The following is an 11,687-nucleotide window of genomic DNA, read 5'->3' on the forward strand; positions in this document are numbered from 1 at the left end:
GCTGGATGAGCTTGTTCCAAGGTGGCTCACTCACATGGCTGACAGGTGGGTGCTGGCTGTTGGCAGGATGCCCCATTTCCTCCCTACTTGGGCTGCTTGAGCTAGATACTACCAACTTGGCAGCTGGCCTCCCCAGAGCAAATGAGCCAAGAGAAGGAAAGCCAGGTGGAAGCTATATCTTTTCATGACCTAGCCTTGAAAGTCACACAGCATCATCACTTCTGTTGCCACAACCTGTATGTTAAAATCGAGTCACTAGATCCAGCCCCTTGTGTTTAGGGAGCAGGAAATAAAGGCTTTGCCCTCTCTCCCCTCCTACCCTCTAATCTCCTGCTGGAGCCTCTCACTGGCTGCAACAGAAGGCAAAGAAACTAAGGGAGCCGGTCATGCAATCAGCTTCTCAGGGCACAGATTGGGGAGGTGGGGCAAGGGGAAGAGGGGAGAAGTGTGAGGGTTAATCCGGAAGGACAAACCAGGATACAGCCTGAGTATTGAATTCTGGCATTTGTAGATAAACAGAAAAGCAAACATTCCCAGCGATCACATGGGGGTGCTACTTACCCACCAACAGTTCTGTTGGAGCTGTGTAGCCATCTTGGTCTAGCCAGATGTGGCTGTGGTGTGAGCATGACTGCATTTTATCCTTTGTCTTTATAAAATGTTGTGGAAAGGGAGAAAATACATGTACTGATAACAGTGATAAGAAGTGTAGCCTTTGACATTTTAGTATAATTGAGTCAAAGATGGAGCCTATTTGATCCATCCATTCATTAATTTGAGGTTCAGTTGCCTCCGGTGGGGCAGGCATGATGCTGGGCACCATTTCTGCCTTTCCAGAGTCATGGTCTTAATGGGAAAGAGAATGGTGAAGCAATGGTATTACAAGTAGTTATTTAGTTATTTTTATGGTATACAGAAAAAAACAAAAAAACAAAAAACCGAGAGATCCATGAGAAAGGATAATACATGGGAACCTGACCTGGGTAGGGTGGTCATGGAGGAGGTTCCTCTTGAATTTAAATCTTAACTCTTTCTGAAACACAGTGTCAAATGTTTTAAACTATGTATCTCATTTGATCCTCATAGCAATCTCACCAAGGGGGTAATATTATTACAAAAGGGAAAACAGGTTTAAGAATCTGCTCCAGGTGGCCTCTTAGAAGGGTGAATAGGAACTACCTAGGTGAAGAGGCACAAGGCAGAGGGAGCAGCATATGCAAAGGCCCTGAGGTGGGAACAGGCTTGGTCTATGCAGGAAGCTAAAGGCCACTGTAGTTGGAGCTTAGAGAGCAGCGGGGAAAGTGGAGGGAGGGGACGTTCATGCCCAAATCACCAAACCTTCCGTTGGACGCTTTGAGGCTTATGCTGGGTGGCTGTCTGTGTAATTGTGGAGGAAATAGACACAACTGGAGCAGGTGTATGCTTTTCGCAGGGTCAGTTTTCCCCTCAGTTTAAACAAGTGAAATTTGGAAATGCCCAAAATTAGAAGTGTTGGGAAATGGGAAATCTCCGAACTGTTGGCTGGAAAGGACGTCCCTTGGTAGAACCTTTGGAGAGGGCGACTTGGTAAAAGCTACTAAAGCATTGTGTGCTGTTTTAATTGTTTCTTTCAACCTCTGTATCCTGATGCTTTGACAGCTGGGGCCTCGTGGATCCTCCCTGGGCTGCATTTGTGTGCATTTCTTCATGTGGATCTCCACACCACCTTTACTTTCCACGTTGCATATTTCTCTTAACAATTGAATTCTTTTTGCAACAGGAATTCATCACTTTTGTGATCAGAACCAAACCACCCCCCCAAACCCCACAAAAACCAAAGAACAACAACAAAAAACACAGTAAGACAAATCCAATTACTTTTTAAAATAACATGTATGAAACATTGCAATTCTATCTTTGACAATGACACCTAAGAGGTAAGAAGTAATTTAGGGTTTCATAATTTGTGTAGTCCTTAGTAAATGGAATGTCCTTTACAGCACAGAAATCCACTGTTCGAGTTTTGCGAAATCAGCTTCAAACACATTTCCAGGAATACACTACGGGCAAGGGTTGGGTGGTTTGTTTGGAACTCTGTTCAAATGAATTCGGTGAGTGGTCAAGTCACAGTGGCTAAAAGAGCCCTAGTATATGCAGAGCCAGCTGGGTGCCAGGCTTTCTGTGGGGTGTCCTCCAGGCTTTAGGCTATTAAGTCATCCTTCAGCCTTCTGGCTTAGGTGCCACTTTCCCCTCTTCAGATGAAGAATCTGAATTTCAGAGGAATTAAGCAAATCATGCAGGACACCTGGCTTGTAAATGGCATAGCCAGGACTTGAACCCAGGCCAGCTGACCACAATGTTCCTTCAAGTTGGAATTGAGGATGAGAGGTACAGAGGTCTAGGGGGCACATGTTGGAACCAGACAGTCTGAGTTTGAGTCCATTGCTAGCTCTTTGAGTAATTTCTTCACCTTTCTGGGCCTCAGTTTCCCCATCTCTGAAATGGGAACAGAGTGTGAGGGTTCCATGGGTTCATAAAGATAATCTATGTAGACCTGCACTGGCTGAAAGGGTAGCCCCTTGCCACATGTGGCATTTGAGCCCTCGAAATGCGACAGGTCCTAATCCAGATGTGCCATCGGTGTCAAACGCACGCTGGAATCCGAAGGCTTATGTGAAATGACATATCATTGACTTTTTATACTGAATACTTGCTGAACTGATAATATTTTGGATAGACTGGGCTAAATAAAATGATTATAATCAATTTCACTGGCTTCATTTTTGCCTTTTTATCTTATTTATTGATTTTAATGGAGGCACTGGGGATTGAACCCAGGACCCTGTGCATGCTAAGCATGCGCTCTACCACTGAGCTATCCCCTCCCCCCTTGTTATGCCTTTTTAATGTGACAACTAGAAAAAGAAACTTTTTGTTTTTTGACATAGAGTTTAACTTTTTAGGGGTGAGGTAACTAGGATTATTTCTTTATTTAAAAATGACATATTTAATTAAAGTTTTTGCAAAGGTAAAATATGAAACTTAAAATCGGTCTTAGTAAATCAAAATACTAAGTTCTCTAACTGTATTCCAAGATGGCCTTTAAAACATGGTATCTCGTATGTCACAGAAGAGCGGCCTTGATCTGCAATTGTACAGAATATTTATTTATTTTTAATGGAGGGGCTGGGGAGTGAACCCAGGACCTTGTGCATGCTAAGCACATGTTCTACCACTGAGCTGGACCTTCCCCCTTAGAAACATTTAAATTACTTACACGGCTTGAATTATATTCTTGTGGGATGGTGCTGATTGAGAGGATGCAAAAGAAACAGTAACCCTCCAAGGAGCATATAGCTGTTTTTGTTTATGTTGCTTTTCTTAAGATGGACTATAGGACAACAGTCCTCTGCTCCAGCCCTGGGCCCGGTGACTCTGTGTCTGCTCCTGGCAGCGGGAATATCCACAGTTAATCATTCATCCCACATTCCGGAAAGCTCGCAGGGAAAGTATCGGGAAAATGCATGAGGTACTGGGAACTGGGGTGGCCAGATGACTTCATCTCTTTATATTTCACATACTGAAATTTCAAATTTGTGGATACTCGCCTCCCCACCAACTGCCGCCCCCCACCCCAGAACACTGGACCCTGTCTTTTTCTGATTGCAAAAGCAAAGTGTGCTTATTCTTTAAAAAAAAAAAAAAAACTATTTAACATTAAGAAAATTTTAATTTAGAAAGAAATCTTTGTATACATAGGAAAATAAAGCTTTAAGTTACAGTTTTGCCTGTGACCACTGGGGTGTCCAAAAACATGCAGGAAAGAGGACATAAGCTTTATAAGGAAGCCATGGGCAGTTCCGGTTCCTGCGGAGGGGAGGGTTTGATGGGGGCATTACCTTTTCTTTCCTATGTTTGCCTTTCGGGGAATCTTTTTGTTAGAATGTCTTCATGTGTCATTAAAATAATAATAATAAGGCATGGCAACTCCTCATTGCTCTGCCTCCAGGATAAGCCCCATTAAATTTGATGTATATTCTTCCAAGTTTTTTTCCTTTGAGCTACTCATTTTTCTATCTGACTTCATGATGGTGGTATTCAGAGAAAAACAGTGATTTAAAAACACATTCAGGTTGCTCAGCAAACAAGGCTCAGGACGGAAAGAGGAACTTTGTTGCTGGGTACTCCCGGAAGATACACACCCTTTCGGGGCCTTTGTTTTCTCATTTACGAAGTGGGAGGAAAACATCCCTCATCTCCTAGAGTTGCTGGGAAAAGAAAGGCATTCACATATGTGAAGTGCTTAGATCAAAGCCCACATGTAACATGTAAACATCAACAAATGTTTTGGCTCTCGTTACAAGATGCAGGTTCAGATGCCTCTCTGCCTGTGGCTGAACTTACTGAAGCCCTTTGTTTGCTCATCTATAAAATGGGATCACAGCCCTAATGCCTATTGTAGGATACAGTGAGAGAATGAGACACAGGAGACACCCATTCTTCCTTCAAGGATACCCAGGGGCACCAGTAAATAATAAGCCATTATAACGCTCTCTCTATATGCCCAGATTGGGGAAGGAAGGAGTGTGTGGGCAGGATTCCAGAAGGAGGTATGTGGCACGGGATTGGATAGGGAAAGGAGGAGGAGCTGGACTGGGTGTTCTCAAAGTCTCCAGAGCATCAGGACCTCACTGAGGTCTTGTTAAAAGGCAACTTCCCAGTGCCCAGCCCAGATCCATCAGAGGTGCCAAGGCAGTGAGAAGACATGGGGTCTTGCTATTTGATAAATGCTGAGTGCCAGGCATTGCTCTGGGAGTGAGGAAAACAGACACAAATCCCTTTTCCTCAAGGAGGAGACATTCTAACGGTGGAGAGAGGAATGTGGAGATTTCTTGATAGTGGCTGCAAGACAGTAGGAAGGTGGCAGATATGTGGAGAGCGTAAAAGGAAACTATGGTTATTATTCTTAAGACATGCAATCTTTTTGTCTTCTGCCACATATAGAGAAGAAAGATGCGTGCTAATATGACTAAGCACTGAAGATCTGGAGTGAAACAGTCCTGGGATTTAATCCGCCCTCCTCCATCCACCTACTTATTGTGGGTCATTGGGTAACTGATGTAACTTTGCCATGCTTGAGAGGGGCAGAGGAACGGGGTCTCTGATGAGAGTGAGGAGTGAAACAGGCTTATTGAGAGATCTCAAACAACAGAGATGCTGGACAGGACCCAGGTGGATGGTTTGCAGCAACTCTAGGAGATAAGGACTGTTTTCTTCCCATTTCACACTCTTTTTTCCAAGGGTGGCCACTGTATTAGCTATTCAGTGCTGCATAACAAGTTATCCCAAAATTTAGTAGCTGAAACAACAAACTTTTATTATCTTGTGATTCCTGTGGGTCAGGAATCTGGGAATCACTTAAAGTGCCTTTGCATCAAGTTTTCTTACAAGGTGGCAACCATGATGTCAGCTGGGACTGCCATCAACTCAAGGTTTGACTGATTTGGTTGAATTTAGATCTACCATTTTGTTTATTTCTGTTTGCCTCTTGTTTGTTTGTGTCTTTCAGGGTTGGGGATGTAATTAGGTTTATTTATTTATTCTTAGAGAAGGTACTGAGGATTGAACACAGGGCCTCATGCATGCTAAACATGTACTCTACCACTTGAGCTACACCCTCCCACACTGTTTTTTACTCTTCTCTTTTTTCCCCTTTCCTGTATTCTTTTGGATTACAGGCATACCTTGGAGATATTACAAGTTTGGTCCGAGATCACCGCAATAAAGCAAATATCATAATAAAGTGTGTCATATGAAATTTTTGGTTTATCAGTTCATATGAAAGTTATGTTTACACTCTACTGTAGTCTATTAAGTGTGCAATAGCATTATGTCCAAAAAACAGTGTACATACCTTAGTTAAAAATACAAAACAAACAAAAACCAAAGAAAAAATAAAAATAATAAAAACACAAAAAAATACAAAATAAAAAAACCCAATCATAATAGTAACATCAAAAATCATACTTAATCTATAGTTAGTTTTTCCTGATTGTCTCAAGAATATCTTATTTTTGGTTGATTCATTTTAATCAAGGTCCAAACAAGGTCTACACATGTAATTTAGTACTTATTTTTCTTATGTATCTTTTAATCTATAATAAGCAATGCCCTTTGTTTATAGAACCCACTGGCTTTTCTGTAATATGGTACACTTGGAGAAAACACACCCATTATTAAGTGCTTCAGCCAAGAGGAGACACACATCTTTTCTGCTAACATTCCATTGGCCAGGACCCATCACATGGCTCCACCCATCAGCAGACGAGTCTGGGAAATGTCATTTAGCTGAACGGTCAGAAACCAAGGAAACAGGTTAGGTGAACACATCACACTGTTTGTGCTCCATCCCCTCCCACTTCCCTGGACCATCTTCTGACTTTGCATCAGTGGCCATGATGAGAAGAAGGAGGGACCATATGTAAGCCACCCAGTGACGGACAGCAGCAACAACATTCAGTTTTCTGAGGCTGCTAGGGCAGTGGATCTGGTAACAGATCAGCGTCCACCGTCCATGTTTCAATCCTCTGGCTATGGCAGTTGTGTCTTTTCCAGAACTGGTTCTATGTCTTTGAGACCTAGATCCTTATTCTCTATGCTCCTGAAAACTCACTGAGGTCTCAAGTGCTTTTCTGAAATCAGCTTTATTGAAGTAGGTTTTACACATCATGAAACATTGCTTTCATGAGTATATTTCAATGATTTTTAGTAACTTCACTGAGTGGTGCAACAATCACTGTAATTCAGTTTTAGAACATTTTTATCCACAAATAAGAGCCCTTGTGCCCATTTATGGTCAATTCCCACTCCTAACCCCAGCCTCAAGCAACCACTAAACTTTATAGATTTGCCTTTAATGGACATTTCATATAAATGGAATCATACAATATGTGATATCTTGTGTCTGACTTATTTTAATTAGCACAATGTTTTTGGAATTCGTATATGTTATATAGCATGTGCCAGTAGTTCTTCCCTTTTTATTGCTTATAGTATTCCATTGTATGGATATTTTGTTCATGGCTCCCAAGTATTCTTTTTTATTTTTTGCTTTTTTGGGGGAGGGGGGAGGTAATTAGGTTTATTTATTTATATTTTAGTGGATGTATTGGGGATTGAACCCAGGGCCTCATGCATGCTAAGCATGTGCTCTACCACTGAGCTAGACACTCCCCCACCACAAGTATTCTTAAATAAACTTTTCTGGCTAAATTAGCTAGAGTTAGTTTGGTTGGTTGGTCCCCATGATCAAGCTAATAACGTTTCACTAAAAAAATTTCCATATTGTCCATGACTGGCATGATTTAAGAGTGAAATAAATGTATATGGAGAATTAGAGGTGGGCCATCATGTGGCTTCAGAGACAAAAATTATTATATTTATGCATGCATGCAGGTATATAAGGGTAATCTTTTAGTCCCCTGCTTCCCATCTCTTTGGTCTGCCTGGGTTTCAGCTGCATCTATTGTGGACAGTTCCACAATGCATGGAACTCCTACCTCAAGAATTTGTGTAGTTTTCTATTCTCTCCTTCAGGGTCTTCATGGCCCCCACCAAGTGCAGCTTTAGTGCCCTCTGGAGCAACCTTAAGCCAGTGGAGGACAGGATCTAGTGGATAAATAATACTAAAAAACCAAATCCAACAGCACACTGGGTTGTACACTATAGCAAGTGGGATTTATCCCAGGATATGTTCAGACATTGGAAAACTCACAGGGATATTTGCATACCAGCGTTCATACCAGCATGATTTACAATAGCCCAAAGGCCGAAACAACCCAAATGTGTGTCAACAGATGAATGGATAAGCAAAATGTGCTATCTCCCACATACAATGGGACATAATTCAGCCACAAAAGACATAAAGAACCGATATACGCTATAACTTTGATGAATCTTGAAAACAGTATGCTAAGTGATAGAAGTCAGGCCTCAAAAGTCACATACTGCATGATTCCTTTTTTATGATGTATCCAGAATAAGCAAATCCATAGAGACAGGGAGCAGATTAATGGTTACCAGGGAGCGGGAGGTCGGGGAAAGTGGGAAGTGATTACGTAATGGGTACAGGATGTTTTTATGGGGTGACGAAAAAGTTTTGAAACTAGAGAGAGGTAGTGATTGCACAATATTGTAAATGTACCAAGTGCCACTGAATTATGCACTTAAAAATGGTTCATTGTGTGTTGTGTGAATTTCACATCAATAAAAACCCCTCAATCTATAGTGGATTGGAAATATAAACTGCCACAACTATTAGGATCTAAATTAGTAATCTACGTGAAAGTTTAAATGTATTCACTAGGAGCCAACTGAAGAGCTCCCAGTGGCCAAGCTGGAGGGATTGGAGCAACAAAATCAAGTAGTACTGAATTGTAACCCAAAGCATAAAACAAATATTCATGAGTCCATACTGATGTCAATAAGGACTGAATAAATTAATAAATGGGGCGGGGGAGAAGAGACAAATTTCTCAAGAAGAATTCCAAGTCATTTACGTAGATCCTTGGCCCTGAAGGAAGGGAAGTATAACTCCCCATTCCTCTAGAATAGACCTTGCACAGAAACTTACTTTCAAAGAGTGTATTATGGAAAAAGGAGCAGGCAGAGTAACTTTGGTGGAGAAACCTGATAAACTCTACTTCAGCAGGTGGGCCAAGGTCCACATCAGTAGTCGTAAAGCATGCAGATCCTATATACCTCTGATATGATATGATTGAAGTGGCATTTTCTTTCTGTAAAAAGGATTCCTCCCTCAACCCATACCTCCGTAAGCCTAATCATGGGAAAACATCAGAAAAATTCCAATCAAGGGTCATCCTGTGATAGTCATGACCAGTAAATCCTCAAAACTGTCACGGACATCAAAAAGAAGTCTGAGAAACTGTCACAGCTAAGTGGAGCCCGATGAGACGGGACAACTAAGTGTAATATGGTATCCTGGATGAGATCTTGGAACAGAAAAAGGGTGTTAGGTGAAAACGAAGGAAATCTAAACTGTGGTCTTCATGTAGTAATACTGTATCGATATTAGCTTAATGCTAACATGTATACTAATGGAAGATGTTAATAACAAGGGAGGCTGGGTGAGGGTACAGAAGTTTCTTGCGTATGTACTATTTATCAGTTTTTCTGTAAATCTAAAACTGACCTAAAAATTAAGCCTATTTTAAAATTTACCCACCCTTTGCTATTGAAGGACATCTGTATATTGTAGTGAGGGCATAGACTGGATTCAGATTGTTTGGGTTCAAATCCTAAGCCCTGCCCCTTACCGTTTGTGGTTGGCAGCCTCCAAGAAGGCCTGCGGTGGTCCCCGCTTGTTGGTTGCCATGTCCCGTGTAGTCCTTTCCCACACTGAATAGTGCCTGCTCGTGTGAACAACAGGATGTTGTGGAAATGATGGTGTGTGATTTCTGAGGCTAGGTCACAAAAGGCACCATGGCTTTCTTTTTGCTTTTTCTCTTGGATCACTCACTCTGGGGAAAGCCAGCTGCCATATGATGAGGGGACTCAAGCAGCCCTGTGGGGAGGTCCACATGGTGTGGAACTGAGTCCTCCCACTAACAGCCACCACCAACTTGCCAGCCATGTGAGTAAGCTACCTTGGAGATGACACTTTCAGCCCCAGTCGGGCCTTCAGATGATGGCAGCCCCAGCTGACATCTTAATTAAAACTTCTTGAGAGATTCCTGAGCCAAAACTATGCAGCTAAGTTTCTTCCTGTGGATTCCTAACTCACAGAAATTGTGAATGATAATAAATATTATTTTAAAGTTTTAAGTTTTGGGGTAATTTGTTTCATAGCAGTAGATGGCCTATGCACTAATTCGGGGTAGGCACACTTTTTCTTCCCATAAAGGACCAGATAATAAATATTTTTGTTTTCGCAGGTCACATACAGTCTCTGTCACACATTATTCTTTGCTTTTTTTTTTTTAAAACACTTAAAATGTAAAAAGAATTCTGAGCTCGAGGGCTGTACAAAAACAAGCCATGAGCCTACCTGACATCTTTCGTTCCATTCTTTCTACTTTCCTTCCCTTTTACCCTGCTTCCGTCCCTCCCTTCCTTCTTCCTTTCTTCCCCTTCCCTTCCTTCCTCCTTTCCTTCTTCCCTCCTCACTCTCTTCCTTTCTCTTATCTCTCTCTCCCCTCGTCCCTCCCTTCCTTCTCTCTCACTGTCTTTTATTCTTTTATTTATTCAGTCATTCACTCAGCCAAATGAACACCTACTATGTGCCAGGCCCTCTGTGTGCTGCTGCAATTATATCTGTGACTAAGACAGTCCCCCTGTTCTCGTGGGGCTCCCAGCCCCAGAAGGGGAGATGAACAGCAAAGATATAAGTAAAGAATCTAGTATGTCATTATGCACTGTGACATTTACTCAGAAGGAAACAAGCAGGTTGCAGGGAAAGATGCAGTTTTGTCTAGCCAGGGTAGCCAGAGAAGGCATCTCTGTTTGGAGGAGATGAGGAGAAAAGTCATGGGAAAAGTGTTTTGGGCAGAGGGAACAGCTTATGCAAAGGCCCAGAGGCAAGAAAGAGCTCAGGGTTTCTGAGGACCATGAAAGATGGCCTGAGTGGCTGGAGTGGAATGAGTGAAGACTGTGGGCACCTGGGGTCAGGGAGGTGACAGGGCCACATGGCAGGTCCTTGAGTGCTGCAGTGTCAGAGGAATGGGAGCCTGGGAGGGTTTTGAGCAGGGGTTGCTGTGGCCTGATTTTCTTCTCTGATTGTTGGTTGTGTGGATTCTAGCAGCTTCACTTCTTCCCCAAGGCCTCTTGTCTGGCTCATTGATAATAAGGCCAATGAATTTTTATCGAATACTTGCTCTGTGCTGGGCACTCACACTGACTCTCTGAGGGAAATTAATGTTAGATATGAGGAAACAGAAGCACAGGGAGGTGAGTAACTGAGCTAAGGTCACACAGCCAGGAAGAGGTGGATGCAGAATGTGAATTCAGGCAGCTGCTGCCCTGCTAGCCTGTGGCCCCACAGCCCCAGCCTCCTCTTTAGGTTTCCTTCCAACAGCTCTAGTTTCTGCCCATCAGCCAATGGGGCCTTTCCATCTCAGAGCCGGTCAATTCCTCTCCTGCTCAAACACCTTCCATGGCTCCCCACTGCCTTTGATAATGACCAAACCCTTTAGCCTGATATTCAAAGCCCCATCTTTCTTTTTCTCTCTCTCATCTTCAGCCCCTCCTTGACACTCCAAGTTTAAGCCATTCTGGGTGCTTTGAAGTCCCTCCAGCACTCCTTGGGGGGGAGTCCTTTGACCCACATGGGCTGTGCGTTGGCTTGGCAGTCCCCCACTCCCATTCCAGGCCATGTTGATGAAACTCATTCATTCTCCTCTGCCCTTTGCCTCAGTTCTCCAGTTCCTAATCAAAGCTTCCATCAGGACCAAGTACAGAGTGGGTGTTAGATTCATTCACTCATTCATTCATTCATTCATTCATTCAACAATCATTTCCTGAACACCTACTGTATACCAGCCCCTGCTATAGGAATGGGGAATACTGCAGTGAACAAGACAGACATGGCCCCTGGTCCTAAGGAGTTGATGTTGTGGGGCAGGAGAAATGTCCAATTAACAATCAAACTACTAAATATCATATACAATGTATTTTTAAGTGTTATTAAGTGG

Source organism: Camelus dromedarius, chromosome 27 (genome assembly GCF_036321535.1).
Source record: "Camelus dromedarius isolate mCamDro1 chromosome 27, mCamDro1.pat, whole genome shotgun sequence".
NCBI lineage: Eukaryota > Metazoa > Chordata > Mammalia > Artiodactyla > Camelidae > Camelus > Camelus dromedarius.